This window comes from Mus musculus, chromosome 4 (genome assembly GCF_000001635.26).
Source record: "Mus musculus strain C57BL/6J chromosome 4, GRCm38.p6 C57BL/6J".
Taxonomy (NCBI): Eukaryota; Metazoa; Chordata; class Mammalia; order Rodentia; family Muridae; genus Mus; species Mus musculus.
The window spans coordinates 18,830,695-18,857,611 of record NC_000070.6 but is presented as its reverse complement, the minus strand read 5'-3'; the positions used below and the strand labels follow the sequence as shown (position 1 = coordinate 18,857,611).

The 26,917-nt window shown below is 37.2% G+C and overlaps 1 protein-coding gene and 1 pseudogene across 1 annotated transcript in view; both read left to right on the top strand.

Annotated features, from left to right (window-relative positions):
* Cnbd1 (cyclic nucleotide binding domain containing 1) overlaps window positions 1–26,917 on the top strand; it is a 354,571-nt gene that overhangs the window by 264,939 nt on the left and 62,715 nt on the right. The gene's annotated exons all lie outside the window — the stretch shown is intronic.
* Window positions 11,745–13,607, top strand: Gm11868 (predicted gene 11868; annotated as a pseudogene).

Sequence of the window (26,917 nt, the reverse complement as noted above, 5' to 3'; positions counted from 1 at the left end):
TTGTTTATGGGATGGATCCCCAGGTGAGTCAGTCTCTGGATGGTCATTCCTACAGTCTATACTTCCCTCTTTCTTTCTGTAACTCCTTCCATGGGTATTTTGTACTCCCTTCTAAGAAGGATTGTCGTATCTACACTTTGGTCTTCCTTCTCTTTGAGTTTCATGGGTTTTGTGAATTGTATCTTGGGTATTTCGAGCTTCTGCTCTAATATCCACTTATCAGTGAGTGAATATCATGTGTGTTCCTTTGTGACTGGGCAAATTCCAGCTCAGTTCTACACAGAGTTACAAAGGGCAATTTGCATCATCATCTGGAATAACAAAAAACCTAGGATAGCAAAAACTATTCTCAACAATAAAAGAACCTCTGGTGGAATCACCATCCCTGGTCTGAAGCTGTACTACAGAGCAATTCTGTTAAAAACTGCATAGTGTTGGTACACTGACAGACAGGTAGATCAATGGAATAGAATTCAAGGCCCAGAAATGAATCCACACACCTATGGTCACTTGATCTTTGACAAAGGAGCTAAAACCACCCAGTGGAAAAAGACAGCATTTTCAATAAATGGTGCTGGCACAGCTGGTGTTTAGCATGTAGAGGAATGTGAATTGATCCATTCTTAACTCCTTGTACAAAGCTTAAGTCAAAGTGGATCAAGGACCTCCACATAAAACCAGAGATACTGAAACTTATAGATGAGTAAGTAGAGAAAAGCCTTGACCATATGGACACAGGGAAAATTTTTCTGAACAGAACATCAACAATGGCTTGTACAGTAAGATCAAGAATTAACAAATGGGACCTCATAAAATTGCAAAGCTTTTGTAAAGCAAAGGACACTGTCAATAGGATAAAAAGGCAACCAACAGATTGGAAAAAGATCTTTACCAATCCTAAATCTGATAAAAGGCTAATATCTAAAATATACAAAGAACTCAGAAGTTTGACTCCAGAAAACCAAATAACCCTATTAAAAATGGGGTGCAGAGATAGACAAAGAATTTTGAACTGAGGAATACCAAATGGCTGAGAAGCACCTAAAGATATATTCAACATCCTTAATCATCAGGGAAATTCAAATCAAAACATCCCTGAAATTCCACCTCACACCAGTCAGAATGGCTAAGAACAAAAACGCAGGTGACATCAGATGCTGGTGAGGATGTGGAGAAAGAGGAACACTACTCCATTGCTGGTGGGACTGTAAGCTTGTACAACCACTCTGGAAATCAGTTTGGCGGTTCCTCAGAAAATTGGACATAATACTACCTAAGGACCCAGCATACCACTCCTGGGCATATACCCAGAAGATGTTCTAACTGGTAATGAGAACACATGGTCCACTATGTTCATAGCAGACTTATTTATAATAGCCAGAAGTTGGAAATTACCCAGATGTCTCTGAACAGAGCAAAGAATACAGAAAATGTGGTATTTACAAAATAGAGTACTACTCAGCTAGTAAAACAATAAATATATAAAATTTATATTTTAAATACAATTTGTTGACAGTCTCTACACATACAAAGTGTATGGTGAATACTCTCATATCTTCTTCCAAACCCTCCCAACATCCCAATCTTAGTATAAGTATGCCTCTCTGCCTTCTTTATGTCTTTTGTTCTTTGGGCCATTGAGTTTCCTCACTGACATCCTCACAGCTGTGGTTTGTAACTGTCTGTTGAAGACTGGTGAGCTCACCAATGGGAGACTCCTTGATGTCCAACATCTATCAATACCCAAAGGTTACCAAGGAAGTGGTAGGGATCTGTGAACCACTCCCTTACCGTCCCTTACCATTTATTGACTCTTCACAGGTCCAGAATAATGCAAGACAAGTATAGAAAAATCTAAACTGCTATGAGATCTTGGTTGTATTGGCTGTGTCGTGCCCAGAAAATAATATTTCACCATACTTCCCCTATAATTCATCTCCTATATTTGTTGTCCTGTCTTCTAAAAAATTTCTCTGAGCCTTAGCGAGGTTATTGGTGTAAGTATCCTATCAAGCTATGCACATAAACCCATCAGTTCTTCTTTTTCCTCTTTTATTCTTCTCCCATATATTATAGCCTGATCATAGCTTCTTCTCCCTTCACTTTTTCCTGTCCTTCCCCACACCACTCCTCTCCCTCAGATCCCCTCTCAATCCCAGATTTCTCCACAAGAAATAAACAAAAGAATCAACCAGGTCTCCCAAGGATATCCACAGCAAATGGCATAACAAGATACAATGCAACTAGGCACAAAGTCTCATACTGAAGCTCGAAAAGGCAACCCAGTAAAAGGAAAAGGATTCCTAGCACAGATAAAAGGGTCAGAGATGACCCCACACACACACTGTTAGGAGTCCCATAAGATCACCATGCTACACAGCAATAAGGTGTGTGCAGATGACTTAGCTCAGACCTATACAGGGTTCATGTTTGTTGCTTCAGTCTCTGTGAGCCCTGTGTGTTCTGCTTAGTTGATTCTCTGGGTCATGTTCTTTTTTTTGTCCTCTATGAGCCCTACAATCCTTTCTCTCCCTCTCTGTTGGGGATCCTCCTGGCTCTGCCTAGTGTATGTCTGTGGGTCTGTGCATCTGCTCCCACCGGTTCCGGAGGATGCCTCTCTGATGACAATTGGGTTAGGCTTCGATCTATTAGTATAGCAGAATATCATTAGGAATTAGTTCATTGACTATTTTGGCAATCATGTTTGGGTCCATTCTGGGTCTCTGGGATGTCTTGCAGCTGGTTTCTGACTTGCCTCGTGTCCAAGTATGTGTTCAATTTTGAAGAATGTTCCATAAGATGCTGAGAAGCAGGTAAACCCTCTTGTGTTTGGCTGAAATGGTATGTAAATATGTTAGGTTTATTTGGTTGATAATGTTGCATAGCTTCATTATTTCTCTGTTTAGCTTTTATGGATGACCAGTCTATGGCCACAGGTTGAATATCACCATGTGAGAACCAATATGTGAGTTAAGCAGTAGTGATGTTTCTTTTACAAACGTTGGTGTCCTTGTATTTGTGCATAAATGTTTAGAATTTCAATATCCTTTTTTTGTGGATTTTTCCCTTTGATAAGTATATAGTTTCCTTCCCTCCCCTGACTTTCATTTACATTTGAGCTATTCTCTTCTCTACAATCCAAATGGCATCCCCTTTCCTAGGCCTTTTAAGAGTGTATGGAAAAATAATTGGAGGTCATTATAAAAATCCCCTCCCTCATTCTACTTTAAGTACCTTTAATATGTGTAAGAGTCTTAAAGATTTAGTTCTTCACAACTAATTTGAAAAACAAATGTGTACTTTATCACATAGGCTGCTTTAGCTACCAAGCTGAGTATTTTACTCTACCTTCAGACTATGCATTCGGAGCCAGGCAGTATTTTGCATGTTTTTATTTCAACGTTCACAACAAGTACAGAAAACAAGATCACTTACTGTCCTTTTATCAAGCAAAAACTGGAATATAGACATGATAGGTGATTTCACTCTCCTTTCTCTAATAATCCAAGGAATATACCAATAGTTGATTGATTTGTGTTAACATGTAATAGAATTAGAACAAACCTTGTGAAAAACTGTAAATTGTATCAATGAGAGAACACACAAAATACTCTTATAAGATTCCTAAATTGATTAAATGTCTAGGGAAAACTGTCTAAGGAAGTATAAATCTGTTACAAACTGAATGATGTAAGAAAACAGCCTGTTTCCATACATTTTATCTCATGGATGAGTATGACAAAGATAAATCTATAGAAAACAGGTGTAGCAGGTAATTAGGTTAAACAGGAGATGTGGTATTTGGTATTTTATACAGGTCCAGATGACCTTGATATGTTTGTCCATAATCGAGTCACAAATTGTCATTGTTCACCTCACTTTATCATAGTCATGAAGACAGATCTCATGTGAGGTGTTTTGTCTCTGTAAATTTCTAATAAAATTCTGGGACCTGGTTATGAGTAGAAGATTATTGATATACTTTCAAAACTTAATCATCATTTTCTCAGGGAATTTCTTCTATTATACTTTTTAAGGACTAGAACTGTGACTTACCATCAGACCTCTATTTCCAGAGCCCATGTTATCAAGACTGTCCTTTAACAGGTTAATTAACAATTCTAAAAATTCTGGTTAATCCATTGTGGATCTTTTGCCTGTACTTACAAGTGTTTTAGCTTGATTTTACTAAGCCATACCAAATAACAGTCTCTATTACACTTCATGAGGAGTCAGTTTTCCTCCCTCTGAGACATTATTACCTGATGTTAACAATCTCTGAACAAAATAATTAAAGAACTGGCAACCTATGTCAACTCTGTCACTTCCCATCTCTTATCTGAGTGACCTGTTTTCCTTTTTGAGGCAGAAAAACTAAAATGCATATTTATATTATATTTTATAGCTACCTACATAATTATTGCATCACATTGTTTTGCCACCTAAAATATGTAATAATTTGCTTTTAGGGGGAAAAAGAGAATGTGGAAAGAGAGAGACCAGCCATGGCCAAGAGGAGAGATGGGGGGGGGTGGAAGGAGAGAGAGAAAGAGTGAAAGGGAATAAGAAAGGTGAAAGCTTAGAGAGAGCAAGGAGGGGCCAAACAGCCCCTCTTATAGTGGGATTGTTATCTTGCTGTTGCTAGGTAACTAGGAAGAGTCTAGCCTGAAGGTCAGAAGCTTGGGACATTGTGTTTGTGACTACTAGCCACAAGCCTCTCTCGTGGGGGCTGTGGGGGCAGTAACTGAGACAGGATCCAGGGGTCCAGGAAACATGAGGGAATGCCTTCTATCCCATGTAGGCGGGAATTTCCACCCATCGGGTTCTACCAGGGTTCAGCTAGACTGGAGAGTAGGCTGTCTGTGCATAGCCCATTGCCCCACAAAGAGATTATTCAAATCCCTGAACTTTTACGTAATAAAGTTTTTAATGCCCCTTTTCTCTCCTCTCCTCTCCTCTCCTCTCCTCTCCCCTCCCCTCCCCTCCCCTCCCCTCCCCTCCCCTCCCCTCCCCTCCCCTCCCCTCCCCTCCCCTCCCTTCTCCTTTCCTTTCCTTTCCTTTCCTTTCCTTTCCTTTCCTTTCCTTTCCTTTCCTTTCCTTTCCTTTCCTTTCCGTTTATTTTTGGAGACAAGGTTGTTTCCATGTAGTCCTAGCTGTCCTGGAGTATATTATGCAGATTGAACTGGGCTTACCTTGAATTCACAAAGAGTATCCTGCTTCTGCCTTCAGAGTGCTGAGATTGAAAGCATGCACTCCATACCTAATTTCATTCTTAACATTTTAAATGCAATTAATAGATATGTGACAAGTTTTCCCTAGATTTGTGAAACAGGTTTTCTCTTTTTGCAAATCATTAATTCAATAGATGATGTGGTAGATTTAAATATTCAGTGGATGTGAATTTTATAACTATCTAAACCATTTCATAGATGAAATATCGACTAATAAAAAATGTTCACACTATAAGCAGAATGTCTTCCTAGTTAAACAAATACAACATTAATCAGGTATCAAAATAAAGCTATCTCAATGGTGCTGAAAATATTTTACTTTTAAAATTTAATTTTAGACTAAGTTAATATAAAAATTTAGTTCAAGATCCTATGTAAAGTTTATGATTCTCTGTCTTTGAAGTTATTATAACATTATGTATATACAAATATAATTTACATATGTGTAGTTACGATTTACTTATATTGCATATAGTTGATGTTTACCTCAACAGCTAGGACTCAAGTCTCTAGCCTCGTTTTTGAAGTATTGTCTGGATTAAGATTAGCCTCTGAAGCCAAGTGGTAGTGGTATAAACATTTAATTCCAGTACTCCAGAGTCATAGGCAGGTGGTCACTTGAGTTCCAGGACAGCCTGGTCTACAAAGGAGTTTCAGGACATCCAGGGCTACACAGAGAAATCATGCCACAAAAAAACTAGCCAGCCAACCAACCAACCCACCAAATAAACAAACAAATAAAAAAACAAACAACTAACCAAGAAAATGAACAAAAGTTTAGTCTCTGAGCATATCTGTGTGAGATTACCTTGGTTAGCTTGTGTGCTAAGATGCATTGTAACTTTGGATGGGACTATTCTCTGAGTGAGGAATCCAGAGCTGTGTAACATGTACTGTGCAAGCTGAGCACTCACATATGTGGACGTATTGCTCCATTCTTCCGAATGAGGACGTAATGTGACAGTTCTATCAAGCTCCTGGGTCTGTGGCTTCCCTCCCATGATGGATGTACTGCATCCTGCAGTTGTGAGGCAAATAAACTCTTGTCTCTTATGAATTGCTTTTATGAGGATGTTTTATTACAACAGCAGGAGAATCTAGAGCGTAGACTATTCATAGGACAAGAATGAGTCCTGATTTATATTGTATTGTCAATGTTTGATTAACTGTTTCAAGTTTCTACAGTTTGGATTTAGGAACTTAATATAGTTACTGACAATCCTGGCTAGGCTTCTTGAATATTGTGTTTTTATTGTATGTAATATTCTAATTTTTTTGGCTTTGTAGTATTATTTTGTCAACTAATCTTCTAAAATCATTTATAAAACGATTCATACAAAGGGGAATAAGAATGTAGACAACAACATGACCAACAGTTATCCACTCAAAGAAACATAACCAATGAAATGTTTTTATCGTGAGAAATGTATGCTGTTTTATACTATATTACATTACTGTTGTCTGATGGTTTTCTGATAGGACACTTTTTGGTTACTAACATTTAGTGTCATTAATCTTAATAGGAAATCATTTCATTTAGCAACATGTGTATTGTAAGAAATTTGACAAAATTACTTCTACTTAAAGAATTACCCACAATTAACAAAAATAATTAAATTAAGATAGTAGTTTTTAAATTGTGATACTAATAAGATTAACTTTAGTTAAGTCAGCCTCTGAGGATTTAAGTTTGGTGTCTGTACGTGCTTTCCTTTACACATATTTTTATTAAACTTTGAAAATTTTATATAATGTACTTTGGTCCCATTTTACCCCAATGACTTCCCTTAACTTCCCTCATATCTAGCCTTACCTCTCTATTCTCTAAACTTCTTGTGGTTTTTTTGTTGTTGTAATTATAGCTGTCTCAGTTCAATTTGTGCTTTTCATATACCTTTAAATGTGGGGCATTCACTAGAGAGTGGTTGACCTACCCTTAAAGAAAACATTTTCCTCTTAGAAGCCCTGTCTATAGCTTTCCAAAAGGGGTGATGGCTCATAAGTTCCTTGCTGCTCTATGTAAGAATAGTAACCGATTGTTGCATACATTCTGCAGGTTCATAAGTAAACAACTGATCCTGTCATATCTGAAAGCCTCTCTATTCTTCTGGGCTCCCTGTGGCATGACTCTTAACATCTTTCCACTCACTCTTCTGTGATGGTTTTGAAGAGTGGGGAGAGCATGTGATCTAGCAGTTCTGTTTCTGGCTGAGCACTGTATAATCACTCATTCTTTCATCTTAAAGGGTTGTTAGATTCTGAATTGCCTATTATTTACTGCATAAAGAAACTCCTCTGGTGAGGTCTTATATGGATAAAGGGTTATGAATTTAGAGTAAATTTCTACTGATGTATAATTAGTAAAATTATAGTAGGTGTGTCCCTTGAGCCGAAGATCTTTCCACCATTGAGTCTTGGTTATATATTTTTAGTATCAAGCCTGCGTATTGGGGCCCTATATATATAATTGTTAAGTTGACTACTCACATTATATTCATATCACCACAGCATCCATGATCATTTCTTGGGGACATCCTGCCATACTGGTTTTCTTTTTCAAAACAGGCTGCATAGCACCTGCAATACTATGAGAAGCAGCTAGCAGGAAGATTTCTGGTTAGTGTTGACTAGATTTTTCCATGTTCTGTGACCAATGAATATGGTTTCTTCATCAGTTTTACCAGGTGACTAAGAGCAATGATCATAGCTTGCATTTTTATGGTAGTTTGCAGGACAACTCTGATCAAACACTTAAGGGAATTTATCATGTGCCTTATGATAACTTCAATTAGACTATTGTATATATTTATTAATACATGAAAAAATATTAATCTATTATATATATATAATATAGCTTATAAAATAGTAGGTATATATATGTATGTATATATATATACATATATATATATATAACTTATAAAATAGTAGGCTTATATACTTTTTCAAACATACTTACATTTATTACTCTCCTAATTCCCTCCTCTGCCATGTCTTTCTATTTCTTTTTCAACTTAAATATTCCTTTCCACTGTGTCTCTTTTCCTCATTATATCACCTTTGTTATATTATCCTCTATTGTGTGACACCATTGCCATGGGGACATGAAGAAATATCTGTCAGGGATAAGGACTCTTTGACAGGCAAATGTATGAATAGAACTAAAGTCCAATTGGTGAACTAATATGTTTGTTAGTCTTATTTACAGAACTATAAGTGGAGTTACTTTTAGGAGCAGAAATCATGGTTAAATCAACAAAACTCACAAAAACATTATGAGGACTCACAGAACTTAGAAACCTGGTACTCAAGGTACAACTTGCACTTGGCTCAACAGATGGAAGACTGCCTCTCTCTGACAGCTTAGGTGGTCTGAGTTTTTTCCAGGCTACTAAGTTGGTCTCTGTCTCTTCCGAGCTTCTTGTCTTCTCTCTGCCCATTGCAGCCTGCATGGCTGGTCTAAACATTGCAGCCTGCATGGCTGGTCTAAACATTGCAGCCTGCATGGCTGGTCTAAACATTGCAGCCTGCATGGCTGGTCTAAACATTGCAGCCTGCATGGCTGGTCTAAACATTGCAGCCTACATGGCTGGTCTAAACATTGCAGCCTGCATGGCTGGTCTAAACATTGCAGCCTGCATGGCTGATCTAAACATTGCACCCTGCATGGCTGGTCTAAACATTGCAGCCTGCATGGCTGGTCTAAACATTGCACCCTGCATGGCTGGTCTAAACATTGCACCCTGCATGGCTGGTCTAAACATTGCAGCCTGCATGGCTGGTCTAAACATTGCACCCTGCATGGCTGGTCTAAACATTGCACCCTGCATGGCTGGTCTAAACATTGCACCCTGCATGGCTGGTCTAAAACTCTTCTAGGCACATCAGCTTGTCTGAGACTATCTCTTAAGTTCTTATTGCTTACATTCATTTGAGGAAGGAGAGGCCTAATATATCTGGTCAGTTTTAGGGACTTCTTAAAGTCTTTGAGTTGTTTATTTCCCTTACTTAATAAGTTTACCTGCAAGATATATTGAGTGTTTCAGCTCTCTTTACAAAGGCTTATATCTTAATGGATGTTCTGCCAGGATAGAAAGTTTATCTCCTATTAAAAATTTCTTCTTTCCCCTCCCCAATGGGTTCTTTCCAGTTTCCTGGATTCTGCATGCACTCCAAATTAAACACATACCTGTAAAGAGGTGATACAAAACTCCACTTATAGTAACAACATGAGGTACTTATCTTTCTGTATCTGGATTATTTCACTTAGTATAACATTTTCCAGCTCCATTTAAGCATCCCGTGCTGCGTGTTTTATATGGTAGAAGTGGCTAGTTGCTGAAAAAAAAAATCTTTCTTTACTTTTCCTGTACACTTAAGAAGTTAATTCCCTGCCTTTCTTAGTAATGTAACTGGCACTCTGTAGCGGCATAGAAGGAACTTATTATTGTTTGGCCATGAAACATTGATCTTCCATGATCTCACTCAGTGTCTGGAAATGAAATTCTCTGAAACAGAATTATAAGACAGTGGGAATCTGAAGCCTGGATTTTTCTTTTTTGGATGGAGCTATCCAGTAGAATAGCTCATCCAGGAACATCTGTATTGAACTTTGTGTAAGTGATAAATAAACATTGATTAAATTAAGCATCCAAGTTTTGGTTTGTTTGTTATAGCAACCAGAAAGTGATGCCCGGAGTCATGCAGCTGACAGAAGGGCAAGGCTTTTGGAGGCAATCTTTACAAGGTAATAATTTCCCAATTAAAACATAAAATGAATGTTTTACATAAAATTTAATATTAAGAAATATTTGACTTAAAAATTTGATATTTACCACACAAAACAACATAAAACAAAATGCATATGTATAAGGAAGATATATTCATCTATATGTCTGCTTCTGAGCAGGCTGGGGTAGTATTGTGAAAAGAACCCCATATGTAAAAAGATTCTACTGTAATAATACAACATTAAAAATAACTTGTGATTTAGTTACATATTTCCATGATCAAAGAAAACCTACTCTATGGTATCCTATATTATATCTGTGAGCAAAGAAGCAGAATTTAGTACATTTAAAACTGAAAGCATTCAACCTCCTTAGTCATCAGGGTAATGCAAATCAAAACAACCCTGAGATTCCACCTCACAGCAATCAGAATAGCAAAGATCAAAAACTCAGCCAACAGCAAAATATGTTCATAGCAGCCTTATTTATAATAGACAGAAGCTGGAAAGACCCCAGATGTCCTTCATCAGAGGAATGGATACAGAAAATGTGGTACATTTACACAATGAAGTACTACTCAGCTATTAAAAACAATGACTGCATAAACTTTTTAGACAAATAGATGGAACTAGAAAATATCATGCTGAATGAAGTAACCAAAACCCAAAAGGATACACATGTTATGTACTCACTGACAAATGGATATTAGCCCAAAAGATCGGAATACCCATGATACAACTCATAAACCATATGAAGATTAACAAGAATGAAGAACAAAGTGTGGATGCTTCAATCCTACTTAGAAGGGAGAACAAAATAATCATGGCACAGAGAGGGTAGGAGGGACCTGGGAGGGAGAGTGGAGGCATTAAAAAGGGGGGGGGGTTAGGATAAGGTATGGGAAGAGACAGGAGAAAAGTCAAGAGGGTCAGGGAAATGAATAAAAATATGTAGTATTGGGGCATGAGGAATCGGGGGGTTGTGAGGGTCCACTAGAAAGTTCCAGACACCAGAGAATCTAGAGGTTCCCAGGACCTAATGGGGATGTCATTAGTCAAAAAAGACCCCTACCCATCTCAAAATATTTAAACCAGAACTGTTCCTGTCTAAAAGAAGTGCAGGCATAGAAAATGGAGCAGAGACTGAAGGAAAGGTCATCCAGAGACTGTCCCACATAGGGATCCATCCCATCTGCAGACACCAAACACCTACACTATAGCTGATGCCAAGAAGTGTTTACAGACAGCAGCCTAATATGGCTATCCTCTGAGAGGCTCCACCAGCATCTGACTAAGACAGATGCAGATACTCACAGCCAGCCATTGAACTGAGTCCAGGGACCCCAATAAGAGTTAGGGGAAGGACTGAAGGAGCTGAAGGAGATTGCAACACCAATAGGAAGAACAATATCAACTAACCATACCCCTACTATCAAGCCCTGCCCAGAGCTCCCAAGGACTAAACAACCAACCAAAGAGTATACATGGATGGGTTTATGGCTCTGCTACACATGTAGCAGAGAACTGCAATATCTGGCATCATTAGGAGGGGAGGCCCTTGGTCCTGTGCAGGCTTGTTACTCCAGCATAGGAGGATCCTGGAGAGGTAAGGTGGGAGTACATGGATGGGAGGGGGTACCCTCTTAGAAGCAAATGGAAACGGTGGATGGGATGGGGTGTTTCTGCAGGGGAGCATGGAAGGGGGACATTTGAAATGAAAATAAAAAAAATGTAAACAAAAATGAAAGCAAAAATATATCATCATTTAAAATTAATATCGGTCGGGGGCACGGACGGTGGTGGGCGCTGGGGTCCCACCAGGGGAACCTGTCCGGTGGCAGAGCCCGGATGTGGCCCGAGCCGGGGGCCCAGGATGCTGAACGTCCCTTCCCAGGCTTTTCTGGGCCCCGGCTCCCAGCAGCGCGTCTCCTACCAGGGGCGCAGCAAGGTACCTTTAAAACAAGGCAGGAGTCTTATGGATTGGATCCGACTGACCAAGAGTGGAAAGGACTTAACAGGATTGAAGGGCGGGTTAATTGAAGTAACTGAAGAAGAGTTTAAGAAGCACAACAAGAAAGAAGACTGTTGGATATGCATAAGAGGGTTTGTTTACAATGTCAGCCTTTATATGGAGTACCATCCGGGTGGGGAGGATGAACTCATGAGAGCCGCAGGAGCGGATGGAACAGATCTTTTTAATGAGGTTCATCGTTGGGTCAATTACGAATCCATGCTGAAAGAATGCCTGGTTGGCAGGATGGCTGTGAAGCCTGCTGTTCCAAAAGACTGTCATGAAGGAAAGAGAGTCTTAAATGGCATGCTTCCCAAGTGTCAGACACACTGCCTAGGGATGTGACAGACACACTGCCCAGGGAAGGCCTCAGTTCTCCAAGCTATGATTGGTTCCAAACAGAGTCTTCAGTCACCATTGTGGTATACACCAAACAAAAGAATATCAGTTTAGACTCAGTAATCGTTGACCTCCAGGATGACTCCTCGAGAGCAGACGCAGTCATCAAGGATCATTCTTACCTTGTACATGTTGGGCTAAGCCATGAAGTTCAAGAAAATTTTTCTGTACGGGTTATTGAAAATGTTGGAAAAATAGAGATTGTCCTACAAAAGAAAGAAAGTGTTTCTTGGCAATGTCTTGGTGATCACCTGGAGAAACATGATCCTTTCATTCCAAAGAAAGATACAGGCTTGTACTACAGACGGTGCCAGTTAATATCTAAGGAAGATGTCACTCATGACACGAGACTTTTCTGTCTGATGCTGCCTCCAAGTACTCACCTTCAGGTGCCAGTTGGACAACACGTTTACCTCAAGCTCAGTGTCACAGGTGCAGAAATAGTAAAGCCATATACACCCGTGTCTGATTCCTTACTCTCAGATTTTAAAGAACCAGTTCTTTCCCCAAATAAATACATCTACTTTTTGATCAAAATCTATCCTGCTGGACTCTTCACACCAGAGCTTGATCGTCTTCAGATTGGAGATTTTATTTCTGTAAGCGGACCTGAAGGCAATTTTAAAGTATCCAAACTCCAGGAAGTAGAAGATCTCTTTCTATTGGCAGCCGGAACAGGATTCACACCAATGGTCACTGTATTGAATTATGCTTTGTCTCACATGTCCAGTCTCAGGAAGGTGAAGTTGATGTTCTTCAATAAAACAGAGGACGATATAATTTGGAGATGTCAGCTAGAGAAGTTGGCATTAAGAGAAAAAAGATTTGATGTTGAATTTGTTCTCCCGGCACCTTCTCTAGAATGGAATTGCAAACAGGGACACATATCACGAGCTCTTCTCTCTGAATTTTTGCAAAGAAGTTCAGAAAACTCTAGGGCCTTCCTTTGCATCTGCGGACCAACACCATTTACTGACGAGGGGATAAGGTTGATGCATGATCTTAACTTTTCTGATGATGAGGTTCACGGATTCACCGCTTAAGAAAAAGCTGCCATTGTCTTTTATTCAACTAGTTTATATTTGTGATTGCCTAGGAGTTTTTAAATGAGTTTTTGTATGTACGGAAGGCTTTGCTTTCTGGAATGAAATCATGTATCTTCAGTACAAGTAACTTCTTGGTTTAATTTTGTACCGTGACTTATCTTACTGCTGACCCTGACCTGGAGGGTCAGTCATGGCAGCAGGTGCATATGGGAGCCTTTGTTATGAACTGCAAGTTTCCTGACCACTGAAGTTGTATCGCTGTTCTGCAGTCAACACTTGTATTTTATGACATGGTAAACTAAGCAATCATTTTGGTCACTTTTTATGCTGCAAGATATCTTCTGAGCAATATGTATTAAATATTCCACTGCACTGTTCACTCAGGAATTGATGGTGTATGTCCTTAGTAGTCTTAAAACTTGGAATGCTGTAACTATTGGTGGTCCAGTTTTGTGAACTGGACAGATAGAATAAAACTATACTTTCATACTTTAAAAAAATAAAATAAAATAAAATTAATATCAACAGATTGTGTGTCATAAAGAATCTTTTTTTTTCCTCAGAGTAATATCTTAAGGACTGAATGAAAGCCTTTTAGTTAAAATATTATTTTGTTGGCTGTACTATACTTTCAAAAGAAGCAATAGAATGTGCTGTAAAATCACACAACTTAATTTTATTAGATATTTTCTTTATTTACATTTCAAATCTATCCAGACAGTTCCCTATACCCTCCCTCCACCCTGCTCCCCTACCCACCCACTCCTGCTTCTTGGCCCTGGCATTCCCCTGTACTGGGGCATATAAAGTTGGCAAGACCAAGGGGCTTCTCTTCCCAATGATGGCTGACTAGGCCATCTTCTGCTACATATGCAGCTAGAGACACGAGCTCAACTTGAGCTGGGCGTGGTGGCACATGCCTTTAATCCCAGCATTTGGGAGGCAGAGGCAGGCAGATTTCTGAGTTCGAGGCCATTCTGGTCTACAGAGTGAGTTCCAGGGTAGCCAGGGATACAGAGAGAAACCCTGTCTCGAAAAACCAAAAAAAAAAAAAAAAAAAAAAAAAAAAAAAAAAAATCACACAACTTTATTTTAAAAGTCTTATTGTAAATATTTAGCCACAGATTATTGCTTATAGTTACTTTATATTACAAGCTCAATTTGTGTTTGATACTTCATCAAGACATTACATTCCCATTTTAATAGTCCTTTGACATACTTGTGAATGAATCTTTAGAATCTAGGGGTTTGTCTCAGAGTGTATAAACAGTTAGTTTCTGAAAAATTAGGAGCCCAGTGGACTTTACCAGAGCTCTGAAAGTTATGATTAAGCAAGAGGAGTAAAAATGGAGTTTGAGAGGTTGCTAACTCTGACTGAGACATGATCAATATTTGAATCAAAGTAGATTAGTACAACTTCATAAGTAGAAAAAGACTTCTCTGTGGCAGTGTGTAAAATCTAATAAGGGATAGAATTTTGCTTGTATACTTTTATTATTACAAAGTAGAATAAGCTAAAGATACCTCTAAAGCCATGTACCTTTCATGTAATTAGCCACAAAATATTTCTGAACACTGGTATCTCTCAGTTCTAAGAGAATACCATCAAAAAAGTATCTTAATTCTGTGAGTTCATACTCTGAGAATACTCATAGTCTAAGAATTGCTTTCGTAGACTTACAGAGTTTCTTTAAGACATGTTCTCTCTAATCTACATTGCTTGATTCTTCTTGACCCAAACATAGAGTGCAAATCAGTCAAGTGGAGGTATTAAGTTTTTATTTCCATTATTTGTTCTTGTTCATTAGTGACATGACATCATTTAGAAAACGGTAAAGCTATTGTCTCCTAACTACATATTGAAGGTTTATATTGTCTATAAGCAACATAAAAATTTTTCTTTTTTCCAAAGAGTGTATTTCATTTTGTTCACTTTCTTTTTGAAGACAATGGAATTACAGAATAGCAATAATGGTTGTAAGTTTCACCATTGTTCACACACATTCAACATATTCAACACATAGAATATAATTCTATACTCATCATGGCCCATGGAGTTGAATATAATCTTTTTTTCTGTTTCAAACATATCTCTATTCTTCTCTGAGAATATATAAATACTCTCAAAAACTAAATATCAAACAATCAAATAATCCAACATAAAACCCAGCAAATAACCAAAGTATACAGTATGTCTAAAGGAAGATATACAAGGAGTCTGGAAGGATTGCCCAGTGGGTAAAACATTTTACAGGCAAATATGAAGACCTGTTTAGATGTGTAGAATCCATATAAGTTGGTCTCAGCATTAAAAATCTATAATCATGGATTATAAGGTAGCGGTATAAAGAAGGAGATTCTCTGTGGTGCAGGTTGGGCTTGATAAGGTACCCACCTTTGTGGACTTGTATTTTAGCCTCTCCAGTAGAACATGGTCATTGTTGAGTACTCTGCACCTAAGTTCTGAAGGTTTACCTTAGTGACTAAATAGATCACTTTGCACTGAATTTTAGGAAAAAATAGACAGTCATGGAGTCATGCTGAGTTTTAGCACTATGAAGACAATAATCTCAACCAAAATTACCTTCCAAATTTAGAAAGAAACTACAAAGAGAAAAAAAAAGAAGCAAAGTCCACTGTACCTCATGACTTAGATATGAAATATGTCAACTATCCACTACCTGAACAAAGAAATGTGAACCACCATGTTCTTCTCTTTCAATTATTAAAGAAACACAAACTATTATTTTAAACATAGCTCTTCAGGGGAAAACAGTGGAGAAAAGGAAAGACTCTGTACAGTTATCAGAAAGAAGATGGCACTTTCCTTAGGAGGAAAAGACATTCAATATATGATAACATGGTTGACATTTTCCTAAAAGAAATAAACCATGAACTAAAGGCCAAAGAAAACCCTGACTTCACATTCAGTGCTTAAGAGAGTAAAATCCATAGAATCAAAGATTGTAATAGTAATAATCAGAAACTAAACGGAGAATGGAAATTTTATATTTTCGTAAATCTGTTAACATCAAGGTTCAGAGAATGAAGATGAATAAGCTCAATCAAGATCTGTACTAGATTGCACAAATGATCAACAATATCATATTTTTGAAAAATATCTCATATTTTTAACCTAACAAAATTAAGTAAGATGTTTATTTTGTGAACATGCATATTTCTTCATCTCTATTAGGTTTTTATGAATATACTACAATACTATAGAAATTATTAGATCAGAACTAAGTATTAGAGTTTAACAAAGTGAAGTGAAATATAATTCCTAACAAAACAAAAATTGCTAAATGCTACATAATTTAAGCCCTACCTCTGGCCAGAATCAGCCTTTAAATTAAGGAAGGCCAAGGGAGTGTGAACTAAACAGAGCTATCATAAGATAAATTTACCTTCAGTAGAATTTATCCCGCAACCTACTGAGTCCACTCCAGGGTTATATAATTTCATTTTTCATACATTTTGGGTGATCCAAAGAGTCTGTTTCCTTCAGAAACACTTTGTGTAATTTGGTTACTGCAGCATTAGAAAATTTATGTGAGTGTTAAGAATAAACATATCCTCTACAAATGTTTGCACACTTCCTCAGTTGGCTTATTTTCTTTGCTGTCTGTTGCTTCATCTGTCTTCTTGATCCAATACCCTAATAAGGCGATTTCTCCTAACAACCAATTATTGTTTCTGTAAGGGTGATATATGAGGCTGGCATGGAATCCATCCATATTTTTCCTTGGAAATCTTGATATATGACTTTACCACAAGATATAATTTATATCCCTAGATTACAGAGAGTTTACAAAAACATACATATCTTATCTATTTTTTAGATTAGCAATAGAAGTATGACAAAACATATCATTTAACAAACCTACAGCTTTCAGAATTCAAACAGGTTTCCTCCTTTCTTTTCCACTACTAAATTATCACATAATGTAGATATGGTCATAGTTTCATTCCTGAGATAATCATCAATTTATAATAAACTTAAAATAATCAATCTTTTCTAAGTTTAGAGATATCAGTATAAGTTTTATTATTGTATTGCAACTCTAGACCAAAACTATGGATTTTATACTAATTTTGAAGGATTTTAATATTTTTATACATTTTCTGGAGACATTTAAGCATAGAATTGTAATATATATATATATTTGGAGCCACCTAATCTCATGTTTCTTAACTGACTCAACACTGAACTCAAGCTTATGGAGAGAATAGACCTGCAAAGAAAAGAAAAGTTTCAGAGTTTCACACAAACTTGTGTGTATCAGAAATTCAATTCATACTTCTGAGAACCCATCTACTCTTGCATAGTTGACCAGCAATGATATACACATTCTAGTGGTCCTTTCAACCCTGCAAAAGTCTTCAATATCCTTCCATTCTGTTGTGTATATTTCTATATAATACTACTTTGGTTTTTATAATCCATTTTTTTAAACCGAATCCTTTCTCCTTTTATCTTTTTCCAACTGTACTTTTTACCACCCCCGGTTGTAGAAGGCCTATGTGCTTACTGTAATTCCTTTCTTAGAAGTTTAAATTTGCCATGTCATTCCTGCTTAGTATATCAGAAAGCCAATGCATTTTGCCTAAGGCTTCTACATGCCTTTTAAAACTTTCTCTGTGACTTATTGGACCCTAACTCTATTATTAGAATTCATTTTCCAACCTAAGGAAGGCAGTAAATCAAAACCAAGCATAACAGTATTGCTGCCACAACTTTTATATCCACCTATCATGTGGAGAGAAAATGTACTATTCTTTCCTATTGTCAACTGTCAAGAGTTTTTTAAATTTAGTTTTTCCTTCATTCCTTTCTTCCATCCTCCATTCTTTCTTTCTTTTCTTTCCTTCTTTCCTTTTTTCTTTTGTCCTTCCTTCCTTCCTTCCTTCCTTCCTTCTTTTCTCCCTCCCTCCCTGCCCCTCTTTTTCTTTCTTTCTTTCTTTCTTTCTTTCTTTCTTTCTTTCTTTCTTTCTTTCTTTCTTCCGACTAAGTCTCTACATAGTTCTGGTTGTCTACATAGTTCTACATAGAACTCACTGTGAAGCCCACACTGGCATCAAAGAAATCTATTTGTCACTGACTCCCAGTTGCTGGGATTAAAAGCATGTTAATTCTTAATTTAATTGAACAATATCTTTTTTTTCTCATGGTGATTAACTATTTATATCTGTTTATTCCATTGCAATGGATCACTCTATTCTGAATATATATTTTATTTTTTGTTATCTAGTTATTTAAAAGAGAAATGTTAATATACAATGATTTAACTGGGTATAATAGTTCATGCCTATAATCCCAACACCTCGAAGATGGAGGTAGACTGTGAGTTTAAGACCAATCTGGGCTATACCTGTGAATCCAAGAAAATTTGGACATTGTACTGAGACTCTATGTGAAGAGGGAAAACAGATAATGGTTATATTTCTTATTATTGATGTCTTTATTTTATTCATAGATGTGAAGCTTGACATTTAAGAAACAAGGATTTTATTTATTTATTTAACTTTATTTTTTCTAAATTTTCTCTATCTTTTTATTTACAGTCTATTTATTACCCCCCTCTTGGTCTGCTCTCCAACAATTCCTCATCCCATTCCTCCTCCCCATCTCCAAGAGGATGTCCTTGCCCCCCACCCCACCAGGCCTCCCTACTCCCTGGGGCCTCAAGTCTTTCCAGCGTTATCTACAGCTTCTGTCACTGTGGCCAGATCAGGCAGTCCTCTGCTATATGTGTTGGGGGCCTCATACTAGCTAGTGCATACTGCCTGGTTGTTGGTTCTATGTCTGAGAGATCTTGGAGGTACAGGTCAGTTGAGACTTCTGGTGTTCTGGTGGAGGGTTGCCCTCCTCCACAGCTTTTTCCAGTCTTTCCCTAATTTGACCACAATAGTTCAGACTTCTATTCATTGGTTGGGTGAAAGTGTTTGTGTCTGTCTCATTCAGTTGTTTGTTGATCCTCTCAAAGGACAGCCATGATAGGCTACTGTCTGTAAGCACACTATAGCATCAGTAATAGTGTCAGGCCATGGGGCCTCACCTTGAGCTGGATTCCAATTTGGGACAGTCACTGGTCCTCCTTTCCGTGATTCTCTTCTCCATTTTCATGCCTGCACTTCTTTTAGACAGGAACAATTCTGCGTCAGAGTTTTTGACTGTGTGATGGCAACCCCATCCCTTTACTTGATGTCCTGCCGTTCTACTGGAGGTGGACTCTGCAAGTTCCCTCTCACCACTGTAGGGCATTTCATCTAATGTCCCTCCTTTGAATCCTGAGAGTGTGTCACCTCCCAGGTCTCTGGTACATTCTGGAGGGTATCCCCCAACCTCTACTTCCTACCTCCTAAGCTTTCCTGTTTCCACTCATTGTGCTGCCACTCAGGGCTTCACTCCTGCCCCTGCTCCCCAATACCTGATCATGTTTCCCTTTCTCCCCAGTTCTGTCTCCCACCCAAGTTTCCTCACTCACTCTGCCCCCCTGTAATTACTTTCTTCTCCCTCCCAAGTGGGATTGAGGCATCCTTAGTTGGGCTCTTTGGCTCAAGAATCAAGAATTTTAAAACAACTTCTGTGCCTTGAGCAATGTTAGCATTAGGTGGCACAGGAGTGAAAGCTGGTATTATTTTAGGATAACTTAACATCCTTCCTGAATCCTATTCTCTCCTTTCCCCTATGCCTCCGTGTTCTTCATTAGTGAATTAGACTCTTAATTGAGGATATACATGTAGAAAAGAAAGTAGTTTGATTTTTGTTTTTAAGATCTTTACTTTCAAATGAAGTGCAAGAACTTCACATGTATTCTGGTTTATCTTGGATAGTATTTGAATCTAAGCTTTATCATTTTAGTACAATTTATCTTGGCATAAAGATATATTTATATATTCCTGTCACTCAGCTGGAAAGGGTAAAATTGAAAGTTCAACGTCAGTTCACGCTACATATAAAAACCCTGTCATAAGTCCAATATTATAACCTATTGAATTTAACTTGAATAACTTGAACCATCAGTGATTTACATACAACAATTTCCATATGTGTTTTTCTAAATAGTAAGAAAAATGATGTGAGAAAACAATAATGTCAAGACACAATTGAGTACTTTAGGATGCGGAAACAATATTTGGAGCTATAAAACATGTATCAAATTCACACATGAGATATGAATGCTTACAGCACTGGCAATAAAACTTCACAGAGAGTAGTTTCTATAGCAAGATGTGAGTTGTACCCTTTAGATTTTGTCTCAGAGTGAAAATAGGATTCTTACTGACCCTGAAAACTGCTAATTAATTGCCCATACAAGTTAAGTTACTTTTGCACGTAACTCAACCAAATATAGTTTTTCTGGGCTTTTACTGAGAAATCCAGACCTGAACTACATTGCTGGATTTGGTACTCTGTGACATGTAACATTTTGTTGCTGAAATGCTCTACCATTCTTGAGTAGAAAACGCCTGAAAATTCAATGCATTGTCTAGTTATACTATACATGCACTTAAAAGCAAAGGAAAGGCGTTAGAACTTTGAGAAATATCAGGATGTTAAGAACATTATTTTTGTACTACTACTAAGAATTTTCAAGAAATTGGCACGGTTAAACCTCTCATGGTGTCATAAATAAATAACAGAGTTTATTTATAGATGCTTTTCCTCCCACTCATTGCTATACAAATTAAAAGACTAGTCATTTGGTTCTTTGTATTATAAAAAGTGTGCTATAATCTGAAGCTAATATCTGATATTGAGAAGCAGAATGGTAGGAAGATTATTAGATGATAAGATCAAGAAACAAGTAACTGTACTTTCAAAATAAGCCTGGGTTAAAAAAAGGGGTGATTGCTTTGACTATATATTGCTTTTGAAAACATAACTAAACTACATTACTAGTTCTTGGAATTTTAATTTAATTAATTTGTCTTAGAAAGTGGTTTTGAGCTTTGTGTTTTTCAAATACAACTACTAGATGGTTTCTGAGAAATGATTCTTTCTCTCTCTTTTTTTTTTCATTTTTTTAGATATTTTCTTCATTTACATTTCAAAGCTCATTTACATCCTCAAAGCTCCATATACCCTCCACCCTCCCGGATCCCCAACCCACCCACTCCTGCTTTCTGCCCCTGGAATTCCCCTGTACTGGGGCATATGATCTTCACAAGACCAAGGGCCTATCCTACCACTGATGGCCAACTAGGCCATCCTCTGCTACATATGCAACTAGAGACACAGAGTCTCTTTAAAGAAGATCCTGAAATACAGACTAAAGAATTAAGCCATATGTCAGGTTTAGTTTATCATTTTATACCAATTAATTGGTGAATCTGAGATTAGTTATTGCATAAAAGCTTTCAGTGGCACTAAAATTTATACACTCAAAATCTATTTATGAATACATTTTTTAATCATATAAACAAATATATGAAAGCAAATACATAAATACATCAGAATCCTACTGAAGTTGTAACTACATTGAAATAAATATAGTGTCCAAATAAGTCCCTAGAATATTTTGTTTTCTAGGGGACAGTTACTTTCTGAATTAATACTACACTGGAAAATATGACCAAAGGCTTGTTCCCTCCAAAATGAAAAGGCATATGGTACCCATCTTAGATATGCAAATGGAAAAAAAGAAGTGTAGTGTTTTTGTCACTGATGCCAGATGCTTAGGGTAGCTTGTTGGGTGAGCCTGATACCCCTCTTCTCAATGTGCCATTGAGGCTGATATGTGCTGGGAACTCATAAAAGTGTATTAGTCAATATTATGACCTTTCCTACTGTTGACTTTTTAGATGTGGTGCTTTGCTAGCCTCAATCTGTTATACAATAAGTAATGCGCCTTTCAGCACAGGTTGCAGTACCAAAAGGGGCTGAATTCACACGGCACAAGTTTCAAAATGGTACCAAATTGAGTTCTAGGTTAATTATAGTAACAACGTCTGTCCTGTTTGGAAGGAAGTTACTATTTTTTATTGAAACATGGATGAATTTGAAGTCTATGGAAATAAGTATTGATATTGAGCTTCTAATACCAGTTTTCACTTCCATAACTCGAAATATCCAGATCATCTGATAAAGTTATACTGACACATATCCCTGAAAGCATGAGAAGTCCTTCCTAGGAAATGATATGTGACCCAGTTCTAATTATTTTTAAATCCCTTGGAAGTTTTCCTTTGTATTCATACAAAAAGCAATAGGAGACCGACAAGCTTTAAAAACCTCATTTATTTTTTTAGAATAATAGGTATCAGAAACTACTTACTATTTCAGAAAGTTTGGGTTGGGTTTTTCTTTTAATACATATGAATGTATTGAGAATGTTGTAAAAACATAATGTGAGCAAAATTAAAGAGCAAAGACATTATCTTTGACTGTGAGAATATAAAGTTGATATACTGTTTCCTATATTATAGTCTCTTGGTGTATGAAACTGGAAAAGTTAATGAGTGTTAAGTCATAGATGGCTCCACTTGCTATGCTAAGAAATCACTACTTGTCAAAATAGAAGCATGAATTCCTTAGAGTTTTCTAGGAAAGCAAATGGAAAAATGACATGAAAACACCTGCAAGAATGACAATGAGAAAGGAGGACAGGATAGACTCCCAATGCAGCATTTTTCTATGGAGACATTTCAGGGGATGAATACTGAAGAAAGGAATTGTTACTGCACATTCATACAGGTGTTATAAAGGCATATATGCATAATATGATTGGCTCTCTTCCAAAGGAGCATAAGAGTTGGCTAAACATTTTTTGAAGCTCAAACAAGGAGAAACTCCATTCAGCTTAGTTGAGCTTTTATTTCCTTACTAAATGACCTTTCATATATGTAGATTTTAAATATGGCATACTAATCATAATGTGGCATAATATAAAAAGTCACAACAATATTGAAAACTACAAGATACAAAAATGACTTGATTGAAAATATTACTCTGCTGATGTTTTTCAATGTCCCTTTCATACATATTGTTTAAGACTATTCATTTAACATTTATTGTGGTTGGCATACCCCATCTATATACCAACCAGTAGCTTCATCTATTGTAGGATGTTGCATGAAATTCTTCATGAAACAGTTTTGAACTCAATACATTTGTGTTTTCTTAAGATATGAACTAACCAGTAATCCGAGAGCTTCCTCGGACTAAACCACCAACCAAAGAAAACACACGGAGGACTCATGGCTCTAGTTGCTTATGTAGCAGAGGATGGCCTAGTTGGTCATTGATAGGAGGAGAGGCCCTTGGTCCTGTGAAGGTTCTATGCCCCAGTGTAGGGGAATGCCTGGGCCAAGAAGTGGGAGTGGGTGGGTTGGGGAGCAGAAGGAGGGGAAATGATCAGGGATTTTCAGAGGGGAAACTAGGAAAGGGGATAGCTTTTGAAATGTAAATAAAGAAAATATCTAAAAAAAAAAGATTTACAGAATGTTGCTTTCCATCTTTAGAGTACCTTTTCTTATGTTTAAAGGAAAACTTCATACTATATATACTTATTCTTGTTCAATGTGGGCACTCACTAACAGACAACTGAAATGTAAACTAAGTGAAAGTATTGTCAACAAATCATGGTCAAATACTGTGAAATAGCAATGTTGTTTGGAAATATACATAATGTGTTTGCTAAGAAAGTAACCTGAAGTGGTAAATCACCATTTTAGGGAGCTTTATTATATGTTACAACACAAATTATTTGAATTTTAACTTCTTTGAATCCCTGAACCCATTTCTCTATAGGAGAATGGTTATGGTAACAGATCTGATCTCAGAAAACCAGGATATTATTTCACAGTAAATGACCATGATTTGTATACAAATACTCTTATTAAGTTTATACTTCAGATTTCCAACTTTAAAGAAAGACAATTACACTCTAACCCATAATTGTTCCTGTCTGAAAGATCTTTAAGGATGGAAATGGAGAGGAGCCTGAGGAAAAGAAGGTCCAGCAACAGGCCCAAAGTGGGATCTAGCTCAAGGGGAGGCCCCAAAGTCTGACACTATTACTGAGGCCCCGGAGATCTCTTAGACATCAGATCACCAACCAGGCAGCATACACCAGTTGGTATGAAACCAACAACATATATACAGCAGAGGTCTGCAAGGAAGCAAATGGGGCCTGGAGTGTAAATACATACATACATACATACATACATACATACATACATACCAAAAAAAAAAAAAAAAAGAAAGAAAAAAAAACCTAATCAGACCCCTCAGAACTCCCAGGGACAAAACCACCAACCAGAGTATTTATGGACTGGTCCATGACTCCACTTATATATGAACGAGAGGATGGCCTTATCTGGCATCAGTAGGAGGGGAAGTACTTGGTGTTGTGGAGGCTTGATGCCACAGTGGAGGCTTGGTGCACAGAGGAGGAGGATGCTAGAAGAGTGAGGCAGGGGTGGTGGGTGGATGGGGGATGCACCCTCTTACAGCAAAGGGGAAGAAGATGAGATGGGGGTTTTGTGGAGAGGAGACCAGGAAGAGAAACAACATTTGAAATGTAAATAAATAAAATAATTAATGAAAAAAAAGTTCCTGGAAATTCCTGAAAGTGAACAAACATACTAGATTGACTCCCTCCCAAAAGTGTTTAAAAGAGTCTCAGATCATCTCAGATTCCAGATAGAATCAGTGACCGACCAGCCTAATGGTATGGAAATGTCTCAAATCACACAAAAAGCCTAGGAGAAACTCTGTAACATGATGAAATAACGTAGTGCACCCCTGGGTTTCCTGATTTCATGAGCTATCACCCATGCCGGCGGCATGGCAGTTTCTTCTGTATTTGTGTTTGAGCCTTATCTGGTATTGTAGATAACTCTAAATAAAAATCAACAACAACAACAAAGCAAGAAAGCAAGAAAGCAAGGAAGGAAGGAAGGAAGGAAGGAAGGAAGGAAGGAAGGAGAAAGGAAAGAAAGAAAGGAAGAGAAAGAAGGAAGGAAGGAAGAAAAGAAAGAGAGAGAGAGAAAGAAATAGAAAGAGAGAAAGAGAGAGAGAAAGAGAAAGAGAAAGAGAGAGAGAGAGAGAGAGAGAAAGAGAAAGAGAAAGAGAAAGAGAAAGAGAAAGAGAAAGAGAAAGAGAAAGAGAAAGAGAAAGAGAAAAAGAGAAAGAGAAAGAGAAAAGAGAAAGACAATTGCTTACAGAATTTTGGTAACAGATCCTGTAGAGATAGGTCTGACAAATGGAAAGAGTGTAAGATCAGAGGTAAGCTGAATTTCAGCATAGAAAAATCCAACTGAAATTTTTGTGCAAGGAAGAAGAACAGAGTAACTTGGAATGTTGCAGGGATATGAATAGATGTGCTCAAACCCATCCAGGTTATGGTTCTTACAGAATTGAAACAATGATTTGAGGTGTATACCAACAAGGCTTGAAATTGATTAGCTATCACTTTTATATCTATTTCCTTATATCAGCTGGTTCTTTGGATTTTAAAGTTATTACTAATTTAAAATGCTAATTTTCTGCTCTTCTTTATTAAAGCATTTAGCACTGAATATAAACCCACATATAGAACTTTTGCTCCAGTACTGAGCAGAGTAAGATATGGAGTGCTAAAATTATTAATTTTTATAGTATCAATTATTTGAATTTGCTTATTGTGATCCTTTAAAGTAGCCCTAGATTTGTCACATATTATATTTTTAAAAGTAATTCTGTAGAGTCTACAGTAGAGATACTTGTGTTTTAGTCTGTGATTTACTAGAGGTGGAATTCCTATATTCTGTTTCCAGTGAGCAAGTGAAATAGCAAATGTCTCACAGTCGCTTTAACACAGGAATACTCTGTTATTAGTGGCTCAGCTATCATAATCATCTTTGCCAGAGAATCCTGAACTTTAGAATGGTGTCTATTTTCTCTATTTATTCATGTGAACTTCCTACTAACTTTGGGCATTTGTTCTGATAAAGAACAGATTGACTTATATCCAGGATAAAAGGACAAAACCATTTCTGTTTTGTGTCATAGAACAGTTATTGCTAAATAGAGGGAAAACAATTTTCACTTAGAAAGTAAATGAATGATTCTCTCTCAAGTTGCACTTGCTGCACCTAATATGTTCAATCATTGTTAGAAAAAGGAGAGTGAAGAGATATAATAATGTTTATTCAGGGGGCTGAGAAATGCCTCAGTAGTTAAGAGCACATTTTGAACTTGTAGAGTACCTGAGTCTACCATGTAGCACCCATGTTAGGCATCTTACAAATGCCTGTAAGTTTTGCTCCATGGGACTTATTAGCTTCTTCTAGACTACAGAGGCATTTACACATGTACAATGTTTTTCCACATAGATATGCACATATATGCATAATTAAATATAAATGAATAAAATAAATTCAGCTTTTTGTTTGAGAGATTTGAGACTTGATCTAAAACACTCAAAAACTCAATGTCTCTTAGTCCCATATTATCAATTTATGGAACTATATTTAATTAACTGGTTCCTATTTCTTACTTAAAGATAGTTTATGG